This window comes from Lampris incognitus, chromosome 1 (assembly GCF_029633865.1).
Source record: "Lampris incognitus isolate fLamInc1 chromosome 1, fLamInc1.hap2, whole genome shotgun sequence".
Classification (NCBI taxonomy): domain Eukaryota; kingdom Metazoa; phylum Chordata; class Actinopteri; order Lampriformes; family Lampridae; genus Lampris; species Lampris incognitus.
Window position 1 is genome coordinate 118,937,961 of NC_079211.1, and position 20,600 is coordinate 118,958,560.

Here is a 20,600-nt window from a genome sequence, read left to right on the forward strand (position 1 = left end):
ATACGTTGCTATAACAGTATATTCAAGATTGATTTGTTCTATGGTTTGTATTATAGTAGATATGCGAGACAAAAATAAGAAAAACAAATCACAGGTGTCATCAAGAGGGAATCCTGCTGTTGAGTAAACGGCTACGGCAGCAGCATCAATCTTCTGACGCTATCGTGGAAATAGCGAAGGGCCAGAAACCACTTTCGGTTCTTGCCAAAAGCCTTGTGGTTTTGAATAAAACTGTCTGAGCCCCCCCTTTTCTTGATTCATTGCATGTTTGAAAAGATGCCAGTTTCATGTTGGCAATCACACAATAAATGTATGATTCAATATGTCTTTGCTCACTGCAGAAAGTTTTCCTCAGAGAGCTTTTTAGATTTTATAAGCAGTTTTGATTGAACGCAAACCTGACTGACACTGATTAAATAAAGGTTTCCACTAGGAAAGACAAACAACCACTGAAAACAGGATGTGAACGTGGTAATTAAAACAAGTAGTTCTGAAAGCTTACGTGATGCACGATGAACAAACTCCAATCCATCAAATCCATGACTGAATACATCAGTCAATCAATCAAAACATATTTTCATCACATTTTCCTTAATAAGCACTGGAAATTGACTTGTAGAAGAAGGAAATCATATTAAGAGAAAAAAATTAAGCAATATCAGATTTTTCTGTATGTGTGTGTGTGTGTGTTTACAAGTGACAATACATAAACTCACACACAAACAGCTGTATTTTGAGACTCCTAATTCAATTTTCTTTCTAGACTGGATCTGCAAGACCATGCCAAAAATAATACCACATGCATTCTTTCAACAGACAGTGTGTGTTTATGGGTGCATGTGGTTCACTGGACACCGTGTGTGTGTGTGTGTGTGTGTGTGTGTGTGTGTGTGTGTGTGTGTGTGTGTGTGTGTGTGTGTGTGTGTGTGTGTGTGTGTGCGCATGCGTGTGTACGTGTGTGTGTAGGAATGAAGCATCAGTGACATATTCCATAACAATATTTTGCATTCAGTCGAATCTTTTTCTAACTCATGTGAATTAAATTAATTTCAAATGCACATTAAAACATATTACCATATGCTCTCACATCTGCACCTTACTATCCCTTCAACGCATACAATACTGAATGGGCCCACTATTCAAACTGTTCTATAGAATAGCTACAGGTCTCGTTAGTGTACCCCAATCAGTCATAAAATGTAGTTTTATATGTTGTTCTATCCGTGTGTGTGTGTGAGAGTGTGTGTGTATGTGTGTGTGTAATGGTCATGTTTCATGCTTTGGGTGGTCTTGCACATTATCGCAGCTGTAACCTTAACTCAGAGCTGTAAATTAATGCACATCTAGTCATTCACGTCATAAAACTAGTTAGGGCTTTGTACCTGCCTGCACACATGCATCTCTGTATGTGCGAACAGACTCTGCCAAGTCACCTGCTGATGTTGCAAGACACCAGATCACGCATGTCAGATTTTAAAATCAAACAATGAGAGAGACAGATCATTATAAGTACCTCAGGGAAGGAAAAATAACCTAAAAAAACAAACAAACAGTAGTGCACACATACAGATAGATATAGATGTATACAACAAACTGTAAATATCCAAAAACTTGACAGTGCACATCAAATTATGACAGCTTAAAGCACTCACTCTCTTTCTTGGGTTTGAAGCATGTGAAAACTGGTCCAATGTGATTACTTCAGCTAGATTAATACAAGAATAATGAAGTTTTTATTTTAAAATTGCATACAAATAACATCCATCCATTATCCAAACCGCTTATCCTGCTCTCAGGGATGCTGGAGCCTATCTACCCCAGCAGTCATTGGGCGGCAGGCAGGGAGACACCCTGGACAGGCCGCCAGGCCATCACAGAGCCCACACACACACGCCCACACACACACACACACACACCTAGGGACAATTTAGTATGGCCGATTCACCTGACCTACATGTCTTTGGACTGTGGGAGGAAACTGGAGCACCCCGGGGCTTGAACCCAGGACCTTATTGCTGTGAGGCGACTACACTAACCACTGCGTCACTGTGCCACCAATTTTTTTTAAAAATTACATTATATATATAGTACATATGAAAAAACAACATCCGCTTGTGAATTCAGCTAAATTGCTGTCAGCATAAATGGTTTGTGTCTTCACATGGGCTTATGACTAAACACTGTCAAGTGCATGGGGATGCGTGCCGGCACATGTTCACGTGTGGTATACTTTTGGTGATTCAGTCACCAGAAACGAAAGTGCAACTGTGGCACGGCTGCAGCTAATAAGAAGGCTGTATCAGGATGAATGGTGATGAGGTGGGCTTCAACTTGGCCAGTCAAATCAGCTCCTCTCATACTCTTGGGTGTCTTGAAAAGCACTATAAAAATGCAATTATTATTATTATTATTATTATTAATATAGTCTCCCAGTTCTCTATGTATGTCAGTGAAAACAATAACCTCTTGTAGGACAAAAAAAGCATCTTACTATCGATCTACCTATCTACCTATCTATCTATCGATCTACTTATCTATTTACACCTTTTAAATGCACGGTGGGGCAGCGTATGAACCACTGTATGAATGGATGAATGAAATCAGTATGAAATCTTACACTAGATTCCTCTGATTGTGAAAAACAAAATACACATAATTTGAAGCATCATGCAAGAGGATCATCCTTGAGAGGCCCGGCTGACACATAAGTTAAAATTCCCCTGTGTTCTCATGTCATGCACAAGTCTACAGAGACTGACAACTGACACAAGTCTAGGCTAGAGCTTGACATGAGAGTGGATTTTCATTCCCATCCCGATCCTGCGACTCAGTAAAAAAAAAGAAAAAGAAAGATTTTGTCCCACACTACTCATGGGATTGATATTGGAATATTGACTCTTGTGCCATGGGAATTCTGAAGGGATTTTCACTAGTATAGACAGTTTGTACACATAGATACTTCCTTTTGGATGAGATAAATGTTCACTTTTGCTGAAGCAGGCTGAATTTTCCATGTGTAATGACGAGCCCAAACCTTCTTTGATTCACGACAAATTCAACAGCCACGAATAAAAATAAAAAAAAAATTTCAGATTAACTTAGCCAGAGGGCCGCGTTCAGTTAGTCATTAGTCAGTTAGTCACTTTAGTGATTTATTTCAGTGGAGTGAAATGCCTTGACGGATTAAACACATTTGGATCAATGTTCCCATGTATCCTCACCTGGACTGCTGCAGGAAACTATTTCACTGCAGCTGCATTTTTGCGTCGACGTGGTCTGAGCCGATGTGCTCATAAATGCAGTTGCGAGCCAAAATGGATACCAAAATTGTATTGCACCACCAGATCTGCATCAACAGCCCCACAGCTATGCCACCACGCCCATCTCAGTGCAGGCGGTTTCCCTTTGGGCCATGAAATTACTAAACAGACAGGCGGGAAAATAATCACTTTGTACCCAAGGAAATTACCATTCACCTGCGTTTGCATCTCTGCTGGCTCTGCACCAGCATAAACAAACACTTACATGAAAACAGACACACACGATCACACAACAGGGCACGCCATAGACTAATAACAAACTTTTTCCATAGTCAGGATTTTTTATTTCAAAAATTCCCAATGGGGTCCTGTTGAATTAGGGCTAGCATGAAAGGAGAGACATGGATTTCTAACTGGATGGTCCGTTCATGTTGCAGAGACCATAGCTTGGGCATTTTTACTTTTTTTTTTTTGAATCAGGATTTTAAGAGTTTGACAACTGTACATCCTATAAAGCCTAATTGTTTTGTGTTCTGATGCTCTTACAAAACAATTTCAACATGCATAAACCCTGTTGCTCAGCTGCTCCACTCACCCCCCCCCCAAAAAAAATCTTAAAATTGGACTGAAAACATACAGATAGTTAGAATTAAATCTATAACAGAGGTGGAAGTATAGGTTACAACCCAAACAAATTTGACTCTAGGGTTATAAGGTCCAAGGAAGAGTGGAGAAAAAGAGCAGTTAAGTTTGTTAAGGTATCAACAGCAACAACACAAGACACAACAAGCCAACCAAAATAACTCCATCTGTTCACGACTCCCCGAAATCTGCACCTATGTGTGAGTACACATGGACCAAGAATAAATTAAAAGGTTTGTCCTGGTTCATTCTAATGTGTCTTTCAGGTAGCGCTGCAAATATAACTACATTACTTCCATAGCTTGTCTGCAGCACTACTACTACTCGAACAGAATAGAATAGAATAGAAAAGAAAAGAAAAGAAAAGAAAAGAAAAGAATACTCTTTATTAGTCATTTCACTCTCTGCATTTAACCCATCCTATTGTATAGGAGCAGTGGGCAGCTGTAGCGCCCGGGGACCAACTCCAGTTCTTCTTTCCATTGCCTTGCTCAGGGACGCAGGCAGGAGTATTAACCCTAACATGCATGTCATGCCTGATGGTGGGAGGAAACCGGAGCACCTGGAGGAAACCCACGCAGACATGGGGAGAACATGCAAACCCCACACAGACAGGACCTGGGATGGCCTGGGGTTCGAACCCAGGACCTTCTTGCTGTGAGGCAACAGCGCTAACCACTGGACCACTGTGCAGCCCAAAGACTATTGGGGATTTTGATGATCACAGTCTAAGACAAGTCACAATGTAACACTATAGTCGACACATCAATCAGTCAGTGCAAAATATTCACCTCTCCAAGTAATACTACGGCAGCAAAGAAGTACTACAAGTTTTACTGATTGCTAACCTAAATAGCCAATTTCCAACTCACTGTATTTCACCCCTTCTTAAGTGTTTGTCTCTCTCTCCTTCCCTGTCCTGTTTTTTTCTCTCTCTACAAAGCCAGATTAAGCCTCCATCACGACGCAGTGGGTTGATAAACTCACTCGCTCAGACTCTTCTGACGCCAACAGCAGACGTTACAGGAGCTGTATCGTTCATGTCACATTTAAATCTGAACCAGTTGAAAGTAATAGTAATACAGTAATACAAAGACTAGGCGATGCATCTAAATACCTACTTCTCTGCCATCCAGCCTCCAAGATTTCCATATCAGTGAGGCCTGTTAAAATTTACCAGGCCAAAACAAAGCTGCGCTGGACCACCTAATGGAAATGCAAGCCAGTATAAAGCTGTAAACAGACTTAGCAGTGTCTGTTAAACATACTTGTCGAGTATGCAGAAAAAAACAAAAAGGTGACATCTTCTACTGTAAATCGCCAAATGAGTCAACTTGTAAGATCGGCTTTACAATAAACTCACACGTTTGGTTTGTTAGACCAGCCGGCAGGAAACACTGAGCAAGACTCAAGATGACAGGTTTATTTGTCTCATCTTGCTCTCCAATGCATTTTGTTTTTTTATCAGCTGGAATTAAACCCTGAAATTGTTTTTTTCTTTTTTTTTCGGGGGTCAAATTCTCCTAAATTTGATTGGTTGTTCCTATCAATCATCTGTCACTTTTCAATTTGTAGTCACTTTTTGATTTGCCTACATCATGGATTTTCCTTCCTACTCTGATCTTTGTTTCTCTTGCTCTCTCTCTCTATGCAGACTCTAGTAGGTGTGTGTGTGTGTGTGTGTGTGTGTGTGTGTGTGTGTGTGTGTGTGTGTGTGTGTGTGTGTGTGTGTGTGTGTGTGTGTAGATCGGGGGTTGGGAGGTGAATGTGAGAACTTTTTTCTGGACATCATTGACATTTCAGACCATCGCCCTCTGACATTTAATACACAGGACTGGTCTTCTCTGAAATACCTCAAGTTCTCTCTGTGTCAATGATTGTGTGTGTGTGGGTACACATGTTTCTATAGTAGGTGCATTCAATGCAGTATCAGGTATTGCGAGCAGATGAGGCCTTGAACTCATAAAAGAACGTTTCAAATACACACACATACTACCTCCGCCTTTGACAATGCCTCGTTTGTCTGACAGCTACCCTCCAAAAGATTGAAGATAAAAGCATATTAGGTAGAACACACACACACACACACACACACACACACACACACACACACACACACACACACACACACACCCTGTTTTACATTTTTAAGATAGTTATCGTATTTATTAATCATTATTAATATTTGAGACTGTGTTTTGAGTTCCTGGTTGTATTAACAGCAATTACTGATTCTGAGTAAGATAAGCCTACACACACATGTGCACACACACACACACACACACACACACACACACACACACAAATGTCCTCACACAAACACATCCACCCTCACCACCCCTCCCCACGGCTGAAAGAAATTAGCGCCACCTGAAGCGGAACCCTGTCCATCACAAAGAGGCCCCCCAAGCCCTGCAGGTGTCCGTGAACATGCCCAAAGGCCCCTCTACTCTCCAGGTGGCCACTGATATGCCTGCAGCAGAGGACAGCAAAACAAAACACACTCTAGGGAGTTAACCTCACAACTACCAGTACACACTAATTAACCCTGTATGGATGGATGGAGTTCAAGAGCAGTGCCTCTAAATCTGGGGGCTGGGACCCAAAGTGTGATGGGCCCCTACATATTTGACAAGAAGCTTTTGATGAGACTCATTTCAGAAATGATGATGAAAATGTGCTAAAAGTCAGTGGGTAGAAAACAATCAGAGCAGGTGGCAAACCCTTGCTGTTATCTAGATATTTGGAGGACACGCCGTGTCGCTGCAGTACACTGTACGGAGCTGCCTAATGTGGCCCCAGCCACATTAGGCAGTAATCATCATGATCTGCAGCGCTGCGAGGTCACTGCTGTGTTGATGCTGCGATATTGTCTCCACAACAGCCCTCTGTGATAACTGCAGACTACACATTATGTGACCATGAATAAGACTGTGTCTATCCTTAGTTCAGATGAAAAGGGGATATATTTTAGAAAAAGGTTGAGTTGGAACAACACTTGCCCCTGGAAGATGTGACCCTTACTCACTAGCAAGTGCCTCCTTTACAAGAGGAAAGGATATCCCCGTTTGCACAGTAGGCAAATTATGATTTGTTGCTCTGCAAGCCAGCTTATTATTTGCAATTCTTTGTCCATGACCACACTGGCAACATGACGTTACAAGTTTTTTGGTTTGTAGATTATAGTCAGTATAATCTACAAGACTATGTGTGTGGCAGGGAAAGTGAGAATGTGAAAGTTAAAGAGAGCAAGACAGACAGGCAGACAGACAGAATGAGAGAGAGAGTGTGTGAGCAAGAGAAAGAGAAACAGCGACAGAGAGAAAGCGAGCGGGAGCAGAAGATATGCCAGAAAAAGAGCCCACTAAACTTCTCAAATGTTTTATCATTTCCTTAAAATGGAGTTTAAATTGAATGGGATGGAGTGATCGATAATTATTACAAGAATGCACTCCGGTGAAATCCACCTGGGAGACAACCAAAACCAGGCACCATGGTTGGACGACAACAAATGCATGACAGCAGAGAAAAGTTTCCCTGACAAACATCGCCTCCGTTTTATTTGATGGAAAATCATGTATAGCGACAGCAGCAGGCCAGCGGGAATTCCAGAGAACATTAACCGTGAAACATGACGGGCAGATGGGAGAGCACGGACAGAGACTGATGAAAAGAGACAGGAGGAGAGAAAAGAGATGAACTTAAAGAGAGAACAGGGGACAGATAAACACAGAGAGAGAGAGTGAGACAGACAGAGAGAGAGAGAGAGAGAGAGAGAGAGAGAGAGAGAGAGAGAGAGAGAGAGAGAGAGAGAGAGAGAGAGAGAGAGAGAGAGAGAGAGAGAGAGAGAGAGAGAGTCAAAACAGAAGAGAAGGCAGAGGAAACACAGGCGGACAATCACAGACACGGAGCACAGGCACAGCGCAAATTCAAGGAGACACACAGGGAGTGAGACGAATGGAAATAAGCATACGATAGAGAGGTAAACAGCCTGACACTCAGCCGCTGGGGGAGATATAGATACAAGACGTAGACACAAATATGGAAAGTCACAGGGACAGACAAAACAGGAATTAAGACAGAGACATTCCAGACAGACAAGCGGAGCAGACAGACAGTCAGACCTCTAGAATAAACATCAGCGCTCACATCGATGTCGCCCAGGAAGAAATTCTTTACTTTGATGTGAAGCCATGTGACCCAACGGTGGGCTGAGGAATTGAAACACTGTCCAAACAAATGTCAACACTCCTAACACCCTCAAGGACGGGGTGTGTGTGTGTGTGTGTGTGTGTGTGTGTGTGTGTAATATATACTGGGGTAGAAGGAGAGGGAAGTGTAACCCAAATTGTCGATCTTGGCATGACAGTTAGGTGTTTTTACAACTCATTTTTGAAACAGTATTGAAAAGATAACCCGATTTATCGGTTAGTTGATCGTCAGAAAATTAATTAATCGTCCGCTTTAGTCATTTATCAAGTACAAATAAACATTACCTGGTTATAGCTTCACAAATGTTAAGAATTGCTTGCAGAATTCTCTCTGATTCATGTTATAAAGTGACACTTGTTTTTGCTTTTTTGCGTTTCTTAATTTGGCTTCTGGATGGAAGAAGTAAGCTGTTGTAAGACATCACATTGGGCTCTGGGAACTTGTGATGAACATTTGTCCTTATTTTTTTTACATCTTTAGACTAAATGACTGATCAATTAATTAAAAAAAAACAAGAAGCAATCAATAATAAATAAGATCGTTATTTGCAGTCCTAGGCTGAGTGATGATTTTATATCTAATGCTGAGACTTCTCTGCTCTACCTTTACGCTGCCCCCGTGTGTTTTTGCTTCCTCCAACTAGCTCCAATGTACTTACAATATTTCAACAAAGTAGCTAAATATCGACAGTCGGGTACCGTGGGGTTTCAGTCTGGGTCCAGTAACAAATTGCTACCCCCCACACACACACACACACATTTCTCATATGGGTGCCGATACAGCCAACACAACCACATACAAAATACACTATCACGCACTATATGCACTACAGGATAAACACCAACAAGATAGCTGATCTTCAACAACCACAACACATACCACTGTGCATGATAGCAGCTATTGCAGTATCACCACCAGATCTTCCGTTATGTCCCTGAGCAACCAGATTGCACATGCACACTACATGGCACAAAAACAACTAGAAGAGGGGTCAAAGAAATAAAGTTGAATCAGTTCCCGCTTCACATAGATGACCATCTATGTGAAGCGGGCACGACCATCCCTGAACCAAGCGGGGGGGGGGGGGGCTGAAAGCACATCTGTCACCATTTTACAATGCTGTAATTGCAATCATTACCCAATCCTCTGTGAATCATACACATGGCTATTGAAACTAATGCTCATGGCAATTTGCATATGAAACATCGTTTTCGGTTGTTATGCAACTGTATTGTTTATAAGGGTGGGGATACCTGCAGTCTGTTGAGACTGACGAGGTCACCTACATTAGATGAGTGATGAAACCTTTCTCTCAATAAACGTTGTGTCCAGATGAACTGATTCAACCTTCTTTCTTTGATTTTCTTACCTGGATTATTGAGCATGCATAAAGACAACTAGAAGAGTGTCTGTGCATGTTCTCATTCATCCAGGTCATGGTTATCCAAAGGAATTGAATCAAGTGCACTAGAAGAGTGTACTCAGTAGACTGCAAATCTCCGCTAGGTGTCTCTTCCCTTATCCGGTACCCAGACTTGGCGACAAACCACCTCTTTTTTTCATCTACCAGGAGAAGGGGCCCTTATTAAAAGATTTCAGATGTGTTCAACCGTTGTGGTTTTAATGATATAAAATGAATGAAGGCGAATGACTTTCATTCATTCTAAAGCAATAAAACAATGGTAAGAAAACATAGCTCAACCCTGAAATTTTTTTTCTTGTAACTACTGAGGTGATTTCCAGCTGTGACTGTGATTAATCTGACTCTTGAAATTGTATTTTTATAGTAGAGTTTTAATATTGGAGTCCATGGCACTTCTGCGTCTAATCCCTATCGTGGTGTCAGTTAAACAAACATGATGGTAAGGTGAATAAAGCAAATTATTTTTGGTTCATCTAATGGCAACAGACATGGGCGCAAGTCAATGAATACTGGGATGGCACCCACCGCTTTACCTGTGCCCCCATTCATAAAGTTAGTGGTTGTGTCAAAATGGGCCAAATCAGGGCATCTGGGTAGCGTAGCCTACCAACATGGGGATCACCAGTTCAAATCCCCATGTAACCTCTGGCTTGACCAGGCGACCTACAGACACAATTGGCCATGTCTGTGGGTAGAAGGCCAGATGTGGGTATGTGTCCTGGTTGCTGCACTAGCACCTCCTCTGGTCGGTCGGGGCACCTGTTTGGGGGGGAGGGGGAACTGTGGGGAATAGCGTGATCCTCCCACACGCTACGTCCCCCTGGCGAAACTCATCACTGTCAGGTGAAAAGAAGTGGCTGGGGACTCCACATGTATTGCGGGAGACATGTGGTAGTGTGCAGGGGGTGGAGTAGCAACCAGGACAGCTTGAAAGAGTGGGGTAATTGGCCAGATACAATTGAGGAGAAAAGGGGGGAAAGAAAAATCAAAAATAAATAAATTTGCCAAATCAGTATGCGGACTGACAAGACCATACCGGATCGGTCGAGACCCGCATTAACAACGGCCAGCATTGGTGCTGTGCCCTCACAGGGTCCTGATGGAAACTGTAAAATCTGCTGTGGCGACCCCTGAAAAAAAGGGGAAAAGCTGAAAGAAGAAGATTTTTGGTTTATCTAGTGTTCCTCCAGGTCGCCTGTGCTGAGATCAGAAATTTATTATTTCTGATTTGCAAAATACGATTGACATCTTATCCAAAGGAGTTGAATCAAGTGCAACTGGACGTGGTATATATCCGTGAAGACGTTTCGCCTCTCATCCAAGAGGCTTCCTCAGTTCGTGCCTTTCTGACTAGACCAAGCTAGTCTCACTGGCTGGTGATGAGACTCAGAATTTATCCTCTTGGAGTCGTTTGTCAGAGCTATAGATGTCCATGGCTCTTTGTGTCCTGATGTTTACCAACGCCCGTCGCTAACAGAGCCATAGATATGCGTGGCTCTTTTGTGTACTAATGTTTGGCCGGGCCCGTCGCCATCGGAGCTATTGATTTGCATTTGTTTAGCAGCGATGGTCGTTGGGGGTGTTAGTTTCGACTTCATTGTTCAGTGGTCATGACTCGTTGGATCCGTTAGTGACCGACTATTGTTCTTGGAGGCTAGGCTTCTTGAGTCTCCTGGGTAGAGATGAAAGGACGGCATTGTAAGTGGGAGATAGGTGGTGTCGCAGACCTCCTCCTCTGTTGAGGGATGGTTTTTCCAGTTTGGCATATATGGCTTCCTTCACCCCTCTTTCAAACCATCTATCTTCTCTGTCCAAAATGTAGACTGCTGAGTCTTGTCCTGAGGCGTATGGCCTTCTGTGTTGGGCCATCCATTTGTGTAGTGGTTGTTTGGTTTCTCCTATGTATAGGTCAGTGCAATCCTCATTGCATTGTACAGCATACACCAGATTGCTTTTTTGGGTGTGCGGTACACGGTCTTTGGGATGAACCAGTCTTTGTCGGAGTGTGTTGCTGGGTTTGAAGTATACCGGGATGCGGTGTTTGTTGATGGTGTTTGATTGACATCTTGTTTACTTTCAAGACTCATTCCCGAATACATAATGGACACTGTCGCTGCCCGATCTAAATCAACTGTGCGCATGCGTGCAGTGACAGAGCATGAATGAAGAGAGGGAGCATCGATAACAAGAACAAATGGTTTCCGAAGGTTTTTAATCACCACAACCACAAAAGGCTCTTCGTCATACAGTCATAACTGTACACAAAATATTTTAGGTAGAGCCAGTCCAGTAGTTTGCGAGATTAGCCGCGGACAGACACACACATGTGATCAGATGCATACCGCCTGGCAGAGATAACAAACAAGTTTCCACAATTGATTTAGAGTTAACCAGTCACATGCTCAAGTTCAACAAGTTCAATAGAGTATAGCCACTGTATTATCAGTGCACCACCTTCGATTCACTAAGAAAAAATGTGAACGCCAACCTAGAGCTGAAGTTTCACCTCACTTGAGAGACTCGTAGTAGCCTTCTCTTGCAAAATTCATCCAGGAATTTAGTCCACATGGGAGAACATATAAAAAACGCAAACAATCCTACCAGATTTTAAAAAAAAACACACAAAGTAGATCGGCAACAAGATCGTCAGTAGTTGTTACTGCGGTGGTCATTGTGCTTCGTTCGCTCACAACCCATCAAAGGCTCAAGCTCAAAGTTGATGATGACACCGGGGGCTAGCTCTAATACCGCAAGGCCCCGGGGGCGTTCTGTCACTACACATCAAAATGTGATTGGCTGATGATACGACCACTCAAAGTTATAATCAGTTTGCAGCTTTGAGCTTCAAGGAAAGGCTAGCAATACCACTTGGGCTGGTTCAAGGAGCTGTGATGCGTTTAGATGACATAGGACATCACTGCTCAGCCCCACGAGAAAACAAGTTACTGAATTCAGACACATTTCAGGCACATTTCAACTATGAAAACAAATCAGGATTTTTGATTTTGACAGGGCGAGCAGAGAAGGCCCCGATGGCCCTGACAGCCCACCACTGACTATCATCCATCCATCCATCCATTATCCAAACCGCTTCTCCTGCTATCAGGGTCACGTGGATGCTGGACCCTATCCCAGCAGACATCAACTCAAATTTAATTCATCTGTGCATTTATAGTTCAACTCACCTCTTTCTTGATATTACATGTTTAATTTGAATGTGGAGGAAAACAGTCAGCTGAACAGTGTATAAAAACGGGAATCCAGAGATCATATTGATGAGCTGCTTGTCCATTTTTGTTTTCACAGGAACAGGGAAGTGGGTTTGTTGTTTCTGCATTGCAGGCAAGAAGTGAGTCACTTGAATCAGACTGGCTTTAGCATGTCCACGGTGATCAAAAGTTCAGGATTTTTCAACTTTTTGTACATTGACACCCAGCTCATAATCAGTGGCGCCCCCAAGGGGTGGCCAGGGGTGGCCACGGCCACCCTGATACTATCCCTGCCCCCCCCAGCCACGAGTCGCATATGCAGAATATGCTTCTGATTATGCATAATATGCTTCTATCTGATATCTTACATTAGGTGGTGTTCATTTAAATCAATAATGTATATTTTTCTTAACTCTCATATTGACAGTTTTCAACTAGCCTATACAGTATACTACAACAGCAGCATAGAATTCCCGAAATTCAGTCATGGCTTTTGGTTTGCCACCCCAAGATTTTCCGTGGCCCCATTTGGCCACCCCGATGAAACATTTCTGGGGGCGCCACAGCTCATAATGCCAGATTGTCATCATGGCCATTGTGGAAAATGAATTGAGTTCAGCAACTAGTCGCCAGAGTTGCTTCATGTCTAAACGTGCCTTTTCTGTCAGCGAACTGACCAAACATTTACCAAATCTTGTATGCAGAGAACCTCATGAACACATTTTAAGCCTAGCTTCAACTGCATACAACACTGAACGCTGTTGCCCCGTTGAAAGGAACTGTTTGGAAAATGTAATGTTGCTCTCCTTTTAACCATCAGAGGGCGCAAGGAGTGGACTTGCAACTAGCTTCATGGCAAATAAGAGTTTGGCATTACCAGATACAATTCAAGTAAAGTCTTAAAACATTGTAAACATATTCAGCATTGGTGACTTCTGTAGTGCCAATTCAGAATAAATGCAGGATAGGCATGTGATTGAGGGAAAAGAAATTAACAAATTGATTCCATTTACTTTCTGCACATATGCCTTACTGACTAAAATAATGTTTCCATCCAACTTCAAAATACATTTTAATTGAATAAGTAAATGTCACAAAATAAATCACACGAATTAAGATGGGGTTCCATCAGATCTGTTTAGATGAATACAACCTTGAATGCAGGTCTACATGTCCTACATCATGTGTGCACACTTTAGCACCCGGATCAGAAAGACAGACAGATCAGTTGAGATTAAGAAACAGCTAATCGTGGAATCAAATTCCACTCATTCCAATCATCCATTTATTTATTTATTCAGCAAAGGTGTTTCCGTTGCAGTTTATCACGTTTGATTATATTGCATAAAAAGTCTACCTCAAGCGAGCATATAAACTTGTATGTAAATTTGGGGGATTTTACGTATATGATATTTGTCTTTACCAAGTTACTTTTTCTAACTAAAAACAACAAAATCTGTGGTGGAAAAAAACTTGGATGGAAATGTGGCATTCTGTTTGGTATTTTTGGTTTGGAGCCATCCCATCACCCGAGACCGTAGTGTTAAAAAAAACAACAATGCATTTTGCACATTAGCCAAAATCTTGGATTTCGCTTCCTGCAAAAAAAGCTGAGTTGTTGAAAAGGTTTCACACTTTGGTACAAATATATTTGATTATTCTTATATTGCCCCATTACTACAAAAAATAATAATAATAAAGGAGATACACTACTATACTCTGAATACAATCCTCTTACAAGCAGTAAACAGTGGTGTCCCATTGCATCTGTTTATTTAGGTGTCTGTTCCAGTCCAAACAGGGATTAAGACAAAGCCTGCCGCTCCCTCTTTTAGACCACTAAGTACTTTCTGCTGCCACTGCTCAAGGCTGGGAGGCCGCTTAAAGTCTCTGAACAGCTGTGCTTGTGTGAAGGCTCGTGTTTGTGTGGTGTTTTTGTATATAGGTGTGTGTGTGTGTGTGTGTGTGTGTGTGTGTGTGTGTGTGTGTGTGTGTGTGTGTGTGTGTGTGTGTGTGTGTGTGTGTGAGTGAGTGAGACAGTGAGAGAGAGAGAGAGAGAGAGAGAGAGAGAGAGAGAGAGAGAGAGAGAGAGAGAGAGAGAGAGAGAGAGAGAGAGAGAGATTGCAAGAAAGAGAAAGTGAGGGAGGGGGCAGGTGAAAAAACAGATGGAAAGAGAAAGAGCAGGTGATTGTGTGTAGTAGTAAGTCTGTGACAAAAAGAAAGAAAGAAATAAAGAAAGAAAGCAGGGAATGGAAAGGGACCGGGATAGAAATGGAGAGAATGGATGCGAGTGAGAAGAAGTGTGGTTAGAGAGAAACCATCATAGAACCAGCTTGCACAGAGCGACGAGTGAGTAACACTTCAGATCTGACAGATAAAACTTTGGCTGCAGCAGGCGAGTGAAACCTTAGAACATATTTACACTGTGCACACTTGGGCCTCAATGAGAGCTTGACTGTTAATATGCTGTAATTGTATAAAACAAATTAGCCCTAAAGAAAAAAACAAACCAAAATAATATGGACGCGTAAAGCCAAAATTCACCAGTGTAACACAACTTGACGGGTCAAAAATGTGTTGCATCTGTTTCACGGTTGACCATTAATGCTCAAATGTTTATCTGAATTTTAAAAAGTGGTAGAAAACCACAAGTTTGGTGCCCCCTTGGGGACAAAAACATTCATCCAATAGCCTAAGTCTAACATCCGAGGGACAAGGTGCATGAAGATCTGTAGTCCTCTTCATGTCCCTCAGATCTGTGTGAAACTTAGTATGCAACAGATCATCTAACTATCTAGCTTGCTAGTGTGTTTATTCCAGAGTGAGAGTGAGGCCACTTAGCTGAATTTGTTGTTTTGTGGCTTTTAGTCATCTCCCATAATTTGTATTTCTTATGCAACTCCACTGGCTGTCACTTCTTTGTGTTTGGTATGTTCTGGCTTCATGGTTTAGTATTGCAACGTGTTGAAGTAAAAGGAGAAATTATTATTTATCCATCTCAATACCTGCATTGCAATGCATTAATCACTTTGTTAGCTTCAGTTAAAACCAGTTAAAATAATAGAAATGGGAGTTTTATTACACAGAAAAGAATTATGCTTGCTTCGGTTGGTATCTACAACAAATGCAAAACAAGAGTCCTTAGAGTGAGATGTAATGGAAACACAAAAGGTAACTCCTTTTTCCACTCTTAAGTTCATGACCTCACTAATAGCTACTTTCCTCTTACTCTCTCACACACACACACACACACATGCTCGTGTACCAACAAACACATGGACTTTTTTGCTCTCTGCAGTATGTCAGAGTAACTAGTTATGTTAAAAGATGCTGTTGCCAGCACACCTGTGTCTATGCCTGCCATGTACACCCTGCCTTGCACTCACGTACTCACATCCGTCCATGTGCATGTGTGTGTGTGTGTGTGTGTACATGCATGTGCATGTGTGTGTGTGTGTGTGTGCACGCACGTGCACAACTTCTCACGTTTCACCTATAATGGCCCTGCTGAAATATGTGTCTCCCACTTAGTAACAGTTCCAGACTGCTGGTGTTTAATACAGAAGCCACAAATAAGCTCTGCCTCTTTCACTAAACAGTCAGGGTAGGTTTCCCTTTTTTTTTCTAGAAAAGCCACCACAACACCAAAAGAAATTATTTGTATTGGTTTTAATGGTGAGTGTGAACTAACTTGGCATTGCGTGGTCTAAATCAGCCCAAGTGAGTTTCAGCATAACATGTTACCTAATCGTGGTTTAATTAAGCTCTTCAGACACGGGCAAGAAATAGTAGAGAGAAAAATATTAAACGGAACAGCCATGGACTTTCTTCAAAGTTCGCTGAAATAGATGTAGATTTATTCAGAAAAATGTAGGATTGATATACTTTGCTGATCCCTGTAGGGAAATTAGGCTCTGCATTTAACCCATCCTAGTTGTGTAGCTAGGCGCAGTGACAGCCGCCGTGCTGTGCCCGGGGACCAACTTCAGTTCATCTTTCCATGCCTGGGTCAGGGGCACAGACAGGAATATAAACCTTAGTGTGCATGTCGTTTTGATGGTGGAGGAAACCGGAGCCCCCAGAGAAAACCCACCGCAGACACGGGGGAGAACATGCAAACTCCACACAGAGGTCAACCCAGGATGACCCCAAGGTTGGACAACCCCGGGATTCAAACCCAGGACCTTCTTGCTGTGAGACAACAGCGCTACACACTGTGCCATCTGTGGACCTGCCTTTACAAATCTGGCTTCTTTCTATTGGTATTTTTAGAGTGTTGTGCTGTTTTGCATTCAGAGCAGAGCACGAATTTTAGTTCCTATCATGACTGATGTCAAAATATAATTAATCCTATAAATGGAGTTTTAGAAAAAGTTCAGTCAGAAAGACTATATTTTGCATGCATAAGCCTAGTTATATTCCCTGTTTTATCCTGCCATTCTTATCTCTCACGCATGCTCACTCCTAATTTCCCTTGCCGTCATCATCTGGGGCTGTCAATTGAGTTATCAGCTGTCCACGTCAATGTTCTCATCTATCCAATAGCACAGTGACACACCTGCATGGTTAGCCTATCGTCTTGCTGCTGTCATTCTAAATATGTTTTTCTCTCCTCTTTTAGTGCAGTCATGCTGCTGTTATGCACCTCCCTTCATCTCCCCATCACTGCCTAGTCCTCACAGCTCATCGGTTTCATCTCTTCGTCAGCCTCAGCAGCTTTATCATCTCAGCAGACATCATCAGCCCCCACCACCAATGTCTGGACTCCATGAGGGGATTTATTATGCTGCTGCTCAGGGCTGATAACCCTCGATAAAAAAAAAACATCCCCTTTGAGTCTAAGCGCCAAAGACTTTCTTAACATGACTTACATAATTTCCACTAAATCATCTGTCGTAATAAACGTTATCTTTACTTCATTCACTCTGTCGCTCCTGATTGAACTATTATTAGGTCAACTTATGCAAAATAGTACCAGGCCTCCAAAAGGGTGTTCAGTGTTCAAACAAATGAACCCGGAAGCACAAGCAGTGTTTCCTCCAAGCATCTAGTATCTCCTATTGAAATCAGCTCATCATTCTCACCAATTCTAAATTATAAAGCTTGCTTCTTCTTTCGGCTTGTTCTCTGTTTCTCAGGGGTCACCACAGCGGATTTTATTCTCAATTATAAAGCAATAAAATGTAAACTCATAGCTTCAACAAAAAAGATAAAGCTACCATTAGCAGGGATGAGCATCACACAAAGGCCTCTCCTGACTGAGGGCAGCTTTCAGACTTTTATCTAACCCATGCACACCTGTGGACTTTGTTAACGGACACACCCAACATCCAAATGTTTTTTGGCAATAATATTATATTTTTAAAGACAGTTTAATAAAAATATATGAGTGAATAAATCAAATAAAATACTTGTTCTTACCTGTAAATGAGGAGTATATGCAAGCTGAGATGCTGAGTTACACTTGAAAAGTCAGACTGGCGTTTCACAACTTTATCATCCCTGTACAAACAAGATATGAAGAGAGCAGTTACACATATATAAGTGTATGCTGTTTCAGCTAGAAAAGCGCTATATAAAATGCAACTTGATTGATTGATTGATATGATGGATGTAAAAGAAGCACTAACACTTCTGTGAAGGTTTCTGGTTGTCAGGTATAATCAAATGAAGTGCATTGCTGAGCTTGTTTTTGTTCTTTTAAAAAGACTAGCGGAGAACAATTACACCTCTTCTGATTTTGGTATCGGAAGCATTTGGGTTTCCGTTTCGATTTTAGTCCGAGCAGTATCAACCAATCACATTTGAGTACACGGTGATGTCTACAGGAACATGCGTTAGTTGCATGTTGGTAACGGTCTAACGCCTACAAAAAGTATCGATGTTTGGAGATCGCTGGTTTGAATCCCCATGTTACCTCCAGCTTGGTCGGGCGTCCCTACAACCACAAATTGACGGTGTCGGATGTGGGTGTGTCCTGGTCGCTGCAATAGCGCCTCTTCTGGTCGGTCGTGGCGCCTGCTCGGGGGGGAGGGGAACTGGGGGGAATAGTGTGATCCTCCCACGCGCTACGTCCCCTTGCTGAAACGCCTCACTGTCCTGTGAAAAGAAGTGGTTGGCGACTCCACATGTTTCGGAGGAGACATGTGGTAGTCTGCAGCCCTCCCCGGATCAGCAGAGGGGGTGGAGCAGCGACCGAGCCGGCTTGGAAGAGTGGGGTAATTGGCTAGAGTGCAACTGGGGAGAAAAAGGGGAGGGAGGGAGGGAGTATTGATGTTTGTGTATTGTGTGGAGAAACCTTCGACTCGTGTTGTCTACTTGTGAAACAATCCGGTCGTACACGTCGTCTCTCAACTCCAACTCCATTCTCGCAACTCAAACCCTCAAATGGTTGATGCTAGATCTAACAGGGTGTAGGCACGGAAGTAGCCGTGATTGGCTGTTGCGTCGGCCAATAGACAGCGCGGAACCTCGAAGCGCACTGACTTGAAACAAACGATGCGCACTGAAATATTTCGCTAGCTAGCTTACAACTGGCCTTAACATTGCCAGATCGTACTGTAACGATAGCTAACGTTTAACGCTTGCTAACAACAGAAATTCAAAAAGAGTTTAAACCCTAACCAACAACCAATCACGTATACTTCCATGCCTACACCCATCTCGAATTGCTAATCCAACTATAAACAATGACGCAAGCATGGAAGAGGGAGTCTTCATAGGAAACGGAAGCGAGCAGCCAGCAGCTTCGCCGGAAGCCGCGAAATATTGGCTGTTGCCCTCCGACGCCTGCGCTCCTCTTCAAAAGAACCTCTAGAAATTAAAGAGAAAGCATCACAGAGGCAGGTTTCCCCAGCTCGTGTTTTGTTTGGTGTATCGAGTGAAGATAAACAAACATAAAAAAGCAATGCAATTCAGCTATAAACTGCAAGAAATTACACAACTGAAAAACCATTTAAAAGTCGTCTGATTTTGATACAATCCCGCAGGTGTTGCATGCCAATTATTGCACATTTATATTATATCTTGTAACTGAAGGGTCAGGCTGTGCTGATTCCCACCTGTAGAGTTGGAAAATTAAACCCAAGTAAAAAGTCTTTAAATAAACATGACAAATCTGGGTGGGTCTATTTCTCCATCTCTAAGAAAACACAGCCTCCAAAACACTGTAACTCACACTGGATTCATTTCACACATTTCTTTTTTATTGCAATCCTATAAACCACTTCAGCCATGTGTGTGTGTGTGTGTGTGTGTGTGTGTGTGTGTGTGTGTGTGTGTGCGCACGCGTGCTTAGTATAGAGTGTGTGTTTGTCTGCCTACGTGTCTGTATCAGTATACACAAGTGCCTGACTCCGTCCATGCATGGGTATTCCCTATAGTCAGAACCACAATTAGACAAAGAGGTCAATTCATATGGGGTGTTAAAAAGGCCAAATGGTCTATAAATCAAAGCCCTAAAAAGTTTATATCTCTCTCGAACCCTGCTAGAGGAAAAAGATATTAAAAGTATTACTTTCTTTTCTAAACTAAAGGCACTGTTCAATTCCTGTCAAAGCAAATAATGTGCCATTTGTTGCTTGCCATATTCTGACAAATGCATATTAATAGCTGTAGTCACTTAAGAATAGCTCCAATAGAATAAAATATGACAGGGGGGAAAAAACAGTCCAATAGGCTCAAATGGCTTTCAGTGTTAAAATAAGCAGGAGAAGGCCACGTTATCATCTCAAATAAAATAAGAAATATGCTTATGAATCGTTACACCCTAAGAAAAAAATGTGCAAAAAAATCTGAGAAACCAGTGAAGTTAGCATTTTTCATTGTAAATGAATGAGAAAAAAAATCAAATAA

At 42.2% G+C, this 20,600-nt stretch overlaps 1 long non-coding RNA gene across 1 annotated transcript in view; it reads right to left on the reverse strand.

Moving 5' to 3' along the window:
• LOC130122740 (uncharacterized) overlaps nt 1–20,600 on the reverse strand; it is a 56,292-nt gene that overhangs the window by 1,427 nt on the left and 34,265 nt on the right. Inside the window, exon 2 of the long non-coding RNA XR_008811265.1 lies at nt 18,168–18,248. This is a non-coding gene — a long non-coding RNA (uncharacterized LOC130122740). The remainder of the gene's footprint in view (nt 1–18,167; nt 18,249–20,600) is intronic.